Source organism: Astatotilapia calliptera, chromosome 9, assembly GCF_964374335.1.
Source record: "Astatotilapia calliptera chromosome 9, fAstCal68.1, whole genome shotgun sequence".
NCBI classification, from domain to species: Eukaryota; Metazoa; Chordata; class Actinopteri; order Cichliformes; family Cichlidae; genus Astatotilapia; species Astatotilapia calliptera.
In genome coordinates, this window is record NC_137430.1 from 23,569,945 (window position 1) to 23,583,308 (window position 13,364).

Consider the following 13,364-nt stretch of genomic DNA (forward strand, 5'->3'; position numbering starts at 1 on the left):
TTTAAAAAATGATTGCTGTTTTCATCGGATAATTACACGGGATTATCATAAATTTTTAAGACTCCCATCGGGGGACAAATAAGGAACGAGTGACAAATTACAGAAAAATCTACACGAAAATAGTTAACAAGCGACTGTAACTAAGTATCTGGAGGAATAAACAAGATTTTTAATCAAAAAAATTATACTGCGATAAATTTGTCATTAAACTTTGAACTCAGAGGTAGTTTGGATCTGGAAAAACACCCAAACTGTGAACAACATAGGAACCGCCAAGGCTCAAGCCTGCCATGAACTGGTAGAGTATGGACCAAGAAGGAAGATCTTGCTTCAAAATACCTTCAAGCTTACCTAAAATGTGCAGCTGCTCGCTTGGACAAGTCAGATCCTTCTGGAACACCGTACCAACTGTTAAGCATGGTGGTGGTAGCATCATGCCGGTGGTGTTGCACCATTGCACAAAGTGGAGGGAATAATGAAGGAGGGCGACCTCCAAATTCTTCAACTTAACCTCAAATCAACAGTTAAATGGTTAATGGGCACAGTTGGGTTTCCCCATAGGACAATGATCCCAAACACACATCAAAACTGGCTTTGGGATGGATGAAGCAGGTTAACATGAATCAAAACCTAATTTATATGATTCATAGTGATTTCCCTCCACACAAGATTTAGTTCAATACATTTTTTTGTTTTCAGCTTCAGGATCTTTGACATCCAGTTTCCAGTATTTATAGGCCAGTTAATTAATCTAGTAAAGTATCGGTTTAATAAATGATACATATACAGCCAGTACTTTAGTCAGTGTACTGGCTTACTCTCTAATTTACACTTTTGATTAGACAAATTTAAGGTTTTTCCTTTAGAGTTGCTCAGATGTCATTCTGACCTTGGATGAGGTTATGTAAAAAATTTACACAAGTGCCTCTCATCCATGCAGTGGAGCTGGGGCAGCAGTTGCTTCATTTTAACAATGATTTTGTAAGTAGAGATTTTAAGTTAGGTCAAGATTTCTGCCAAAGTAATGACATAAAAACAGCAAATCTACAGTTTTTTTTTAAAGTATGTTCAGCTCACTCCACATATTTTCAGGGCTGAATATTGTGAAAAATACCTATAATTTACCAGCAAGTAGGTGCTTGAGTTCTGATCTCTGCACACCTAAATCTAAATGTATAATTTTTGGAATAGTATCAGTATATATTTGTCTTTATATGTACACAACAACCAAAAATAACTCATGAACTCCTTTGATGACCAGTGAACAAAATGATTGATATTAGTCGTTGTTAGCTGCTCTCGGCTTGCATTTAATTTTTGGAAGAAAATTCCAGGGCTTACCAATGAGGAGAGTGACAAAAGCAAACAAACTGTTTCAGACAAAATGAATGTCAATGGCATTCCAGTGGCCTGTTTACAGCTAGCGTAGCTAAATGTCAGATGGTTGGCCCCGCGGGGAAACCGAGCTGGCTGGGAGCAAATTTGTAGGTGTCTCCGTGTCTCTGCCTCCATCATTCCACCTCTTCTCTCTTCTCTGTGATGCCGGACATGGGACAATATGGCGGCATGAGCGGTAGCATCTATTATTAGTTGAAGAGTGAAGAATGGAGCGAGTCCCCAGGGGAAGGCAGAGGTGGCAACCAAACCTCACGGACATTATTTTAAGAGTTTGTGTGTTGACAGTTGTGCGGGAGAGGAATTGTTTGCCACTAATGACAAAGCTTTGTTTGCGTCTCAATTTAAAGGACCATTCCAGTGGTTTTTTTTGCACATTGTTTCTGTTGATAACTATAACAACACAGCTAACCATAATCTAAAACATGCAAACCAAACTATAAATTTCTTACACATTCCAGACATTCACTACAGTCTGTAAATTACATTTACGTGTTTTAAGCTGTGGAAGTCGGCCTCAGCAATATCAGCAATGCAAATAGTCAATGGATGAATAAATGTCATCTGCGCTTTGGAGTGCAAACACAAAAAATTAAACCCAGGTGGAAGGAGAGGAGGCAGAGAAATGGTCCAGCTTTTATAACCTGGAAGGCCTGAGTGAACTGAATTACTTGACAGGCCTCCCACGTGAGCCAGTTGCCCTCTAAGGTTGGGATTATGCTGTGTACACACACAGCTGCAAAAACCACAGGTGCTTTGTTGTTCTTGTTATAATACCTTGTTCTTCCTATGCTCCTTAGCATGCTACTTAGTATAACTGTGTTGTCACAAAAAGCTGAAGAGCTTGCAGGCGTCCGCGAGTCTAATCACGACCCTCGCATTCTTCTGGATACAGAAAACATCCACTTCACACTACCAATGCAGAATGGCTTCAAATCATTTTCGATAAAGTCAGTGACATGAAGCTACAAACGGGCAGCTGACCAACTATGTTCAGCAGTGCAAAGATGCAAAGAAACTTCAGCCATCAAATGCTTCAATATTCACACACAAGAAGCCCAGGGATGATGTTGAGAATCGCTACAGCTGCAGGGACTTGGTGCCAACGTAGCTGCTGGTTGTTCTATAATTTTGATGCTTGTAATATAACTTTAGCATCGCATTTCAGAGGAGGGCTAGGACCATAGACTGTGTATAAAAGATGCTGCATCTTCCTGGTCTGAAAGGAGAAGCCTGTGTGAGTGGATTTAGCATGCATTTTTTTAAATGGCCAATTAATTGGTTGCAAAAAAGAACTCGGACTGTCTATGAGAAAATGGCTCTCGGGCCCTTGCTCTTTGACCTCAGCAAACACTTTCCTGACTTCCTGGGCTCATTTCACTAGTTTAAAGTCCTACTAAATAAAACATGCTGTCTCTGTCCCCACCGGAGACATCAAAGCAGCATCCACCCTGGAAGCGATCCACAGCGACGGAGCGTCCGGAGACTGTAGAAAACGAATAGCATTCAACAACGGGGCAAATAACTGCTGGCGGCGCAAAGTGGGCGGGACCTGAGATAAACTCTTCCTACTTCAAAATGCTCCCACAAGTGCTTAGAGGGGATTTGGGATGTGTGCTCATAACATACTGATTTAATATTTATTTTAATTTTACCTTTTAAAATTGCATCTTAAACTTCTGTGCTGCTATATCTCTATAGAGAAGGAGATAAACAGGGTTTGCTCATTGGCTAACAAATGTTCATTAAAATTGTCATCGTCAACGCCCGGACCAGGACTTCATTAACCAATGGGAGACATCATAGAGCCTCAGATGTTTGGAAATGAAACAGTCATGTAAAAATACTATGAAAATGAAGGAGCCAAATACTTGTTTATATGGCTATTTTTGTTGTTTTTTAGCTATGTCTGTGCAGCTCAGTTCAAATAAAATCCCATTGCGCATTCACTAGCAGTTAACATCCAGACTCAGTGCAGAAGACAGTACTATACAATTAACTTACTGTATAATGGATTAGATGTTTGCAACACACAGGGGTTCGAATGCATTAATTTCTAAAGGAATGTATAACTCTTGTTGATATCTTGTTATCTGTATTTACACGTGCTGCCTAAGCCAATAGAGAGATTTTAGGATTATAAAATGACAGAGCCTACATTTACAAAAACATACATATGGTCCTGCAAGAGCACATTATGCAGAGGAAACAAGAAAAATATGGTTATTACAGCAGCAGCAGATGCATAAACTCTCATTACAGCGCTGAAAGGGAGCAGAAAAAGAACTGCAGTTACTACAGCATGTTTGACATATCGAGCTGCAGTGTGTTTACAGCCCAAACAGCCCGTGGAGCGACCAGTGAGTCCAATTTATTTGCGGCTTCTGACAAACCCAAAACGTCAAGTCATCCCTTCTACCCAAAGGACACCCTCACTCTCCTCTTTTGCGAGGGAGCAGAGGGGATGAGAGGAGAGGAGTCGTTCCAGCAGCTTCAGCGGCAGTTTCATTGGGCTCGTGCTGCCTTTCATTCACTGCACTGCTATTCTGTATATGAGATAATCTGGGTGTGAACATGGATCTTGTGGGCGAGCGGTCCCGGGCCTTCAATTTGTCGGGGTGGAAATGTGAGAGACGGGCAAGGCCCACATCAATTTTTTTTAAACGGGCCTTGTTTATAAAAAAACAAAAACAAAACTGATATCTGTCCAGTTGCTGTCCAGTCAGACTTTGCTGTTGCTACAACGTTGCTTCTGTCTGCTGCCAGCTCCAGCATCAACATCCTCCCCACACAATAAAACCACAGTCTCCATGGTGATGTACCTGACACCGTTACCAGCATCACAAACACATTCACAAACAAACACAATCACAAAACAAACAAAATCCCACTGTGTCACTTGACAGTTTGTTTGTTTTTTGCCGCTCTGTGTATAGTAATTAATTTGTGGGGTCGCCTCGCTCCATCTTATTCTCTATTAATGCTGTCTCAGATTACCAGGCAGCTTTTTAGCCTCTGAAGACACAAATCTCCGAGCCTAGAGAGGCAGACGGGGGAGAGAATGGAAGGAAACTGTATAAGCCTCTCTGTCTAATTGTGGGTGACAAGTGCTGATATTTTCATATTTGAGGCGTTCTCCCAGAGGTGGTTAATGACTAGCTTACAATGAAATGTCAGCTCCTGTGACACCTTTGGATAAGAGGACATCAGAGGCATACTCGCCATAGTTTTGTTCAAATTTTGAACTGTTAGCTGTCTGTATAAACCAATTCCAGTGTTATTCTTACTGATTTTCATCAGTTGTACAAAACTGTAAAAAAGTCTTGAGCCATCCCTCATTTCTTTAAAGGAAGGAGGACATGCCAGACTTTCTCCTAATCTTTTTAAAGGTCTTTTATGGTTTTCCACTCTTTTTCAGTCCAGTCCTTCTACATGACCATTTTCTACATGCTTTTTTGTCTGATTAGCTGCTTAATCCTTACCTGTGAATCATTTCAAAGTGAAAAACGCACCTGATTCAAAGGATAAACCAGTCATATCGCTACATATAGCATATAACAGTTTTACATTTTGAATTGTATTTTTAACTGTATATTTTGTAATTTTGAAGATGATTTGAAAAAAAATATTACTTGAAAACTTGAATAAGTGGCAGATTGTGAAAGACATGTTCTTATGAAAATGTACATACCTGGATAGAAAAAAACACCATGAAATACTATGAGTCATTAGGATTACTGAAGCAGTGTGGGATCATCCTGACAGAGAATTGAACAAAAGACAGCCAAGATCCAAAGAAGAGCTTTGAATGTCCTTCAAGAAGTCTGGAGAACAATTCCTGAAACTACATAAAGAAATGACAAGAAAGCTTGACTAGAAGAGTTCAGGCTGTGTTGAAGAATGAAGGCGGTCACGTTGACTTTCAGGCTCATTAGAATTGTACAAACTCTGCTTTTGCCTTTTTGACTGTATTTCATGTTTCAATAAATCGCTGCACCTATATAAAGAAACAAGGGGTGGCTCAAGACTTTTGCACAACAGTGTATTTCATGTACTTAACCATTAAATGTAGCCACCTTGTTCTCTTGCTGATCTGTAGCCAAAACATTTGATAGTTAATTCTTCGCACATTTTTTAACAGATTACAGATATACTGTTACCAGTGTTGGAACTGTATTAACTGTTTTAACAGTACTGACTAGTATTACTCATGTATTTTAATATTTGTTTGTCTTTTACTTACCATTGTTTTTCGTTAACTGTTAACATTTCTGCTGAAACTTTTTAAGGTCCACATTTTACGATTAGCTGATTTAATGTTTTCATATACTGCTTAGCTGCTGCAAAGGTGCCCCCTGGGGTACTTGTATGAAATGGTGGAAATCCCTGATATAACCTTAAGGTTTCTTTGGAAAGAAATCTTTCCTGTTCTTTTGTGCCACATTGTGCTTCGTGACAAAGTGCACTCTGTTACACTCGAACAAATCATTTTCCTATCTCCTACATATTTCCTTTTACCTCATGCAACCTTGCTCCGGACTTGGCTCCCACTTTGCTAACTGTGTATAAAGAACATCAGTTCTGCTCTTCAGCCCTTCAATCAGACTCTCCAGCATCCATGAAATGAGCCATATGGGGCATGGTCAGGGCATAGAAAGAAAGCAACGGTTTTATATACTCCGGAGCTTTTCTTTTCCTGGCTCCCTCTGCTTAGATGCAGGCATTTTGAACAAGGGTAGTGTAAGTGCTAGGCCTGGCAGCTGGCTGTAAATACACATATTGTGTGTTTGGACAAGGAAATGCTTTGATTTGCAGAGCAAGAAGAGTAAAGATGACCCGGCATTTAGGACAAGACAGGGGAGTTGTTCCCCCTCATCACCTCAATCCACAAGAACAATTAGCTGCTGACAGTGACACAGGGGCCCAGTAATAAGCTCTAGCATGGCAGTGGGGGGGGGCACTTCATTCCCAAGCATATGGTGCCACTTTAATCTGCAGCCTCTATCAGACAAGTCTGGCTGGTAGACAAGGTTTCTTTTAACTGATTACGTGCTCAAAAGCTTTGAGGCGAAGATAAGAAGCAAAGGACACACAATGTAAGAAATTCAAAGTCAGACTGACACGGGTTAGCAATTTCCAAATCAGAGGATCTTTATGCTTTTTGGTGGTGCAAGAAGTTCAGAGCTGCTTTTGCACATATTCAGATTCAAGAAGTTGCCAAGGAAACTAGAACCTCCGTTTTTTTTTAACCTGATGGAAAAGCATTTTCCACAACGACAGGGCTGCGATTTGCTTCCTTGTTATCCGTGGTCACAACCTGCCATCCATTAGAGGTTCTGACTAATCCTCATAGGTGAGCCTCACACCTGGTAATCACTGGGCTGACACCTTCTAGTATTGTAACTAACATGCAGCTCCCCCAGGACTTCTCATAATCCTATTAGCCCCAGTCATCTGAAATGCATTAAAAAAAATGTGCTGATTGATCCTAAGCCACAAACCTTCGGCGTCTTGATCGCACCTCTCGATGTTTCACTTTTCACATGTGGGTTTAACAAAGTGGGATCCTTCTTCTGCGTCTAGTTTATTTTGCATGTGACAGAGAGACAGTTGGATTAAAGAGGCTCTCAGATGGTACCGAAGAAAATCAAACGCTGTTCAAACAGGATTATGTAAGAGCAAAATATGCTGAGCAACTGCGTCGTTTAAAGAACTTGACCGTTGAAAAAATAAAACACTCGTATAGACTGCAGGGGTAAAGAACAGAGTTATGAACCTTATGAACAAATATGCCTCATTTCTTAGATTTCTTACAACTTTATATTGACTAAATCTATATTAAATAACCTTTATGGCAAAGTATGGGGAAACACCAACAAGACTAAACTCATCAGCCACTTTATTAGGTACACCTTGCTATTACTGGGTCTTTTTACCTTCTTAATTCTGCAAACATGCTGCAAATGCTCTTCAGAGATTTTGCTCCATGTTGACATGAAATCATCACACAGATGTTGAAGATTTGCCTGCTGTACCTCCATAATGAGAGTCTCCTGTTCCACCACATCCCAAAGGTGCTCTACTGGACTGAGATCAGGTGACTGTGGAGGCCTTTTGAGTACAGTGAACTCATTGTCACGTTCAAGAAACCAGGAGATGGATATACTGTGGTCATAAAGGGATAGATATGGTGAGCAACAATACTCCCCAGGTGGTACTAAGGGGCTCAAAGTGTGCCAAGAAAATATCCCTCACACATTACAACACTAGCAATGTGAACCACTGATACAAGGCAGGATGGAGCCATGTTTTCATGTTGTTTATGACCATAATATTTGAATGAGACAGCAGAAATCAAGGCACTTCAGACCGTGGAACGCCTTTCCACTCTTCCATTGTCCTATTGTGGTGAGCCCACGTGAATTGTATCCTAAGCTTCCTGTTCTTAGCTTTAAGGAGTGGCTCTAAAAAAGGTCATATTTTGCAAAATGAATATAATGTTGCATTCAGCAGGACTCAAAACCAAAAACTGAGATCATAAAACTCATAAAGAAAATATTTACAGATCAGCTGAGAGGAATGATTGTTTTCCTTTAGGCTTCTTTACTATTAGACTTCATTTTTTATCCCCTGCAGGATGTTTAGAAGAATGGAGATTTAAGCAAGTTCAGAAATGGCTTCATTTTTTAAGACACAAAACCTACGTCCATCATTTATTACAGATTATCTGACACAGCACTTTACAGCGTTTTTTGACATACAAGACAAAATTCATTAGGTGCTAGAAACACTGGAGTAAATAGCAGGACATCTTCAGAGTGATTAGCATGCATCTGCTGAGAACAATGAATATCTGAACTCGATTTTACGACAACCCTTACAACAGTGTTGGATATATTTCAGTCTTGAGCACTGTTGTGGACTGAAAAACAGACCAACATTTTCATCCCTAGAGCCAATCTGACAGCTGGTCTAAAAATAGCACGTTTGCTGTTGGGGATGTTAAACATGCAGAGCTATCAAACAAAGTTGATCAAGCTAAAACCCCTGAAAGCACCATCATTTTGCAGTAGACTGACTGTGTGGAAAACAAAAGATTTTGCCATTATTCTCTCTGTCGTTTTTCGTTTATGGAGCTTTTAGTGCTCCGGACGCCATCAAACGCTCCTAAGAAATCGTTAACCCCTCTTACACAACACATTCGCAGCAGCTTTTAACTTTGATAGAGCTTATGGACCCTTTTACGCCCCTTGTGTCCCTCTTGGTATGGAGGGTGACCATCAGTGGATCAGTGGGTGGAGGTCCAGATTGGAGTGGCATGACTGCAGATGGGGAATGCGAGGAATTCCTCTTGTAAACACCTCACGCTCGGACGGTCCCCACACACTTATCTCCCCGTGCCCATCGCCCCCCTTTAATCATCGTAATGGTTAGTTATTCATTACCATTCTGTTTGAATTTCCTGTGACCTCTGCTTGCTGTGGGCAGGTGGGTCTTCTGCTGCTGCCAAGAACTGAAACCCTTTGTTTACCTGAGGCACCACATGGTATATTATTCATTTTGAACCCCCCCAGCGGGCAAATAGAGCCTGTTCTGATACTACTGTATACAGTATGCTGGATTTCAAATGTCAACACCCTGAAAGAGAGCCGCTTTTTCTTTCCTTTCTTCTTTTTTTATTTCGAAGTCAGGCTGTTTTTCTCGAGCCCCGTCTCCTTCTGGTCCTATGGGAGCACTCTTTAACCGATAGGATCATAACCGGCTCTGGGGTAAACTTTATTTTTCTTCTAGGTTGAATAGAGCCGCTTTTGGTTTCTTTCAGCGTGCCACCTTCCCCTGCAGTTCCTGTTTATGAATCCCCCTCTTGGTTTAATGAAAGTAATTTCCAAAGCAGCTAAGGAGCCTTCGTTAATACTGGATGGCATTTAGAGAACACAGGAAAAGAAACACAGGCGCAAGCTGGCTGGCTTTCCTTCCTTTGCTAAGGTAAAATCCTGTTTTGGCCACTTGCTGTTTTGTCAGACTGGAGGAAGGTGCAAAGTCCATTTAGAACACATAATGTGCAGCATGAGGGGGCCCATGAGGGCTGCATTCCAACTCATAGTGTACCATTCTCTACCAGTCATGAGAGACGCCTGCTTACAAGTACAGGACCAGCTCACACCGTCATAGCCACATTCCCTTAAAACGTTCCCATCAGTTTGACTGCAGTTTGCAAGAGTCAGAAACCAGATGTCCCTTTCCCAGGAAACTCCCTGATAAATTTGTGTGCAGCTCTGGATGTGATTGCTGATATTTTCTGGTTGTTTTTCGGTGTTAATGTTGGCTTTTCCTGACATTTCTGATAAGAAAGTAGCTGTGGATTCTGTTCAGCTCCTGGCCACTGCAAGTTCCTTCTAAAGTTGACAGCAGATAGGAGTAGAAAGGCGTTGAAATGACCGACACTTTGACCTTCACAATAATACAGGGATCAGAAAGAAGTGGCGGGATTTGTGGGCGGTAACCTGTCATGTAACCTATTGTTTGCAGTTTATGTATTTGAACAAGTTTCTGGAGGCTTTCTACCTTTGAGCAGTCGCATGTGACAGAAACATGAATGACAGAGTAAAAACAGAGAACAGATGGAAAAATGGCTAAATTTACTTCTCAATATTTGGTGTTTTAGCAAAGATTGTACATAAAAGATGTACTGTGACATTACCCATTGTAGGCTCTGATTTTAGAGCCCCAATCAGGCCATAACTATTTTGTCTTCTGAGTAAAGATACGGACTGAGAAACAGGGCTGTGCTATATCATATCACTCATAATAACCATTGATAAAGGTTTCATATGACAACATCAACGATGTAGCGATGCCATACGTTTACTTTTTCTTTGTTTTCTGTTTTATTATGTGATAATATTGTGCATCTCCTCATTATGTACAAGGTTAAGCTACTTTAGTTACTGTTAAACTTATGCTGTGTCACTACTACTGCACTACAATGCTGCTGCTGGTACCTTGATAGACTCACACTTACTAAGTAGTCTATCATCAATCACAGTAGCTCACTGTAAAAGAAAAATGTACTTTAATTTGTTTGCAACTATAACTCCATTGATAAAACACCCTTCAGTCCTTTTTCCCACATAACCATAAAAATCATTATTTCCTTTAAATACCTGGATATAATTTTAAGTCTATATCACCTCCTAGCCAAGAACAGAGCAAACTCAGTGCAGTATTAGCATAAGAATTACTCAAACCCTAAAACCGTACGTTGAATAATCATCTATTTTACTTTAAAAAGAAAGTATATCCTGTTGTGTTAAATAAGATGCCAAACTTGTGATAGCATAAACTCACTGGAAAGGTGTTTCCTGAGGTCTTGATCAAGTGAACACCAGAGGAATTTTCCTGTAAACTTCTAAACAATGACTGCTTTTTGTAACCAGAGTAGTCGCCACTCTATTGGCCAACAGAAATACTGCAGATTTAAGACACTTACTCAATTCAGTTCACAGCAGTGATCACTTCTAATATTATAAGACCTGACAATACGAGGCGAAAAGAAAAAAAGAAGAAAGCTCAAATATCTAAACAACTGTTCCCAAAATTGCTCAAAACAACAAACAGTTGATCTACCACAATGCTGTACTAATAATTCAGGTTATATGAAAGTTAACAGATCAATTAATTACCCAGTTTGAGCACTAGATTTGGGATACTGTGACTAAAACTTGAAGTTGTTTTAACATCAACCTCTAACTACAATCAATCGGTTAATTAAGTCCAAAAACGCTGAGAAATAAAAGGTCTCTGAACTCTTGATGCTAAATGAAGCCAAGCTTTAAACTGAGTGACCGCGTGACACGAGTAACTGTCCTTACTTCTAGTTACATTAGACAAATGACAAAAACAGCAGTATTGTGTAAAACTGGTGCCCAAGCATCGTGGACAAAGAATAAATGTCCTCATTAGTGTTAAGTGCTTTGCTCATATGTTTCCTAATACCCATTCATGGTATCACAGCATGTCAGCTCGCTCCTAGGAAGCTGTCAGCCGCAGATGTCAATACCCCTGCTGACCCTGCTCCCTCCCCCCCAAACCATTGCACACATGGCACTGGAGGATTGTCCCCCCAGAACAAAGGAGTGGGGGGTTTCTGTGGAGGACGAGCAACCAAACATTCCCGTTACAATGGGGAGAGTGGCCGGCAGGTTCAATTAGCACACACTTTAAACTGTTCTCTATACGAACCCTCTGTTCTTGAACAAAGCTGAACCTTCACACTCCAATGGGGTATTTGGTGATGCAGTTTGTTCTTGGCACTATGGCATTTTAAGAGAGTTTCTTCTATTATCTCCTTTGTTTCTGTCCATGTTGCCTGACAAATAAAGCACTCGGGACAAAGATGATCAGACTGGAAGACTCATGGCTTTTATTGTCTTCACAAACTTTATCCAAGAAAAAAAAAACTGGACAAATCAGTCTGTACTCTCTTCAAGAACTAAGTGTCACCAAAAGTCCATTGAAACCCTCGAAAGATGTTTTATTAGGTGGTAATGTTCATTCATTTAAGATGATTTTCAAGCCTCTTAAGCCCCCTAAGATCACACTGAATAAAATAAATAAATAAAAACTATTCCTCAATTACATGATGATTCTTCCAGAAAGCAACGCGAGCTCAACTTCTGACGATGGCATTTCCCAGTCTTGATATCAATATTCACATCGTGCAATGCATTATTGATGCTCTGAGCTGATAGGGCATGAATGAGGATATCTTGCAGTGACATGTTCTGCAGCACTGACAGTGATTTGAAGCCCAGACCTTCGTGTCTGTCACCGCTGCTCATAACTGCCCGGAAACCCTGAGCAGATTTCAACAAATCGGACGTTTAACATAATCAATAAGGGAGGTAAGAGCGATCAATAAAACTCGCCGGATGCGCAGAGCAGCTGGAGGGTGATGTGTGTAATCTGAAGTACAGGGATGAAGATGTAGCTGACTTACCTACTGCACAAGGTGCGCCGTAACGTCGGGCAGCCTGCTCGGCGTATCCGAGTGAAATGCAACCCAAAAGCCGCCGTGTCACACTTCACACCATCCGGGCGCACATGTTGCCAGTCCCCGCACAGAAATGTCCGAATCATGAGCTGCAGCGAGAAGCCAGCGGAGCCCAGGCAGCGGACTGCAGGAGCCGACCGTGTCGCTGTGGGTCCCCCGGCCCCTGGGAAGCGGCACTGTGCGTCCAGGCGCTGGACTACAACATGCGCAGGGCGCCACCCTTCGCTGGACCTCTAGACCCCTCTGCGTCCACCTTTCCTCTCTCAGCCCCAACGCCGTAAATAGCGGGACGTGAAGCAACCCCCTCCCAGCCTCAAGGCAGCGTAATCCGCGGCCACGGGTAATGGAACTGTGATCCGTGATCTCCCCTTAATGCTTGATGCGCAATTAAGAGGCGCGCAGGACGCCGGTGCCACCCACCACAGGAGGTTCTCGTGGTGAGCGTACGGACGGGGAATTTTAATGAGGACTGCTGCAGAGTTTTCCTCCCTGATCGCAGGGTCGCGCTGAAATCCCCCGTCCCAACACGAAACCCACAAAGTTAGCATATAGAAAGAGGACCGCGTGACGCAGTGAAACGTCAGTGAAGCTGAACTCTTGGCCAATTGCCAGTCAGCAAAGTGGGACGTTAGTCCACCTCTGTGGGACACCTGTTGATGGAAAACTGTTTCAGACATCCACACTTCCTGGAGCGGGACCTGTGAATATTAATATCGTTGTCGTGTCCAGCTGCAGAGCTCCGGGATTTTTATGAGCTGCAGTGGTTTAAGAAACGATGCGTTAACTCCTGAACAAAGTGTAAAAGAGAGAAAGAAACACTTAAAATCCTGCCTTCATTACTAGTTTAATAGACTTATTAGCAAACATTGCTTTTTAATGATTCTGTTGTTTACAGACAGATAAAATAAGTACATTA

The 13,364-nt window shown here is 41.6% G+C and overlaps 1 protein-coding gene across 2 annotated transcripts in view; it reads right to left on the bottom strand.

The window, feature by feature from the left end:
- Window positions 1–12,985, bottom strand: part of tmem108 (transmembrane protein 108) — a 55,289-nt gene extending 42,304 nt beyond the window's left edge. For both annotated transcript variants that reach the window (XM_026179951.2, XM_080306576.1), the window contains exon 1: window positions 12,395–12,985. The gene's annotated coding sequence lies outside the window, so the exon portion shown is untranslated. The remainder of the gene's footprint in view (window positions 1–12,394) is intronic.
- Between the last annotated feature and the right edge of the window lie 379 nt (window positions 12,986–13,364).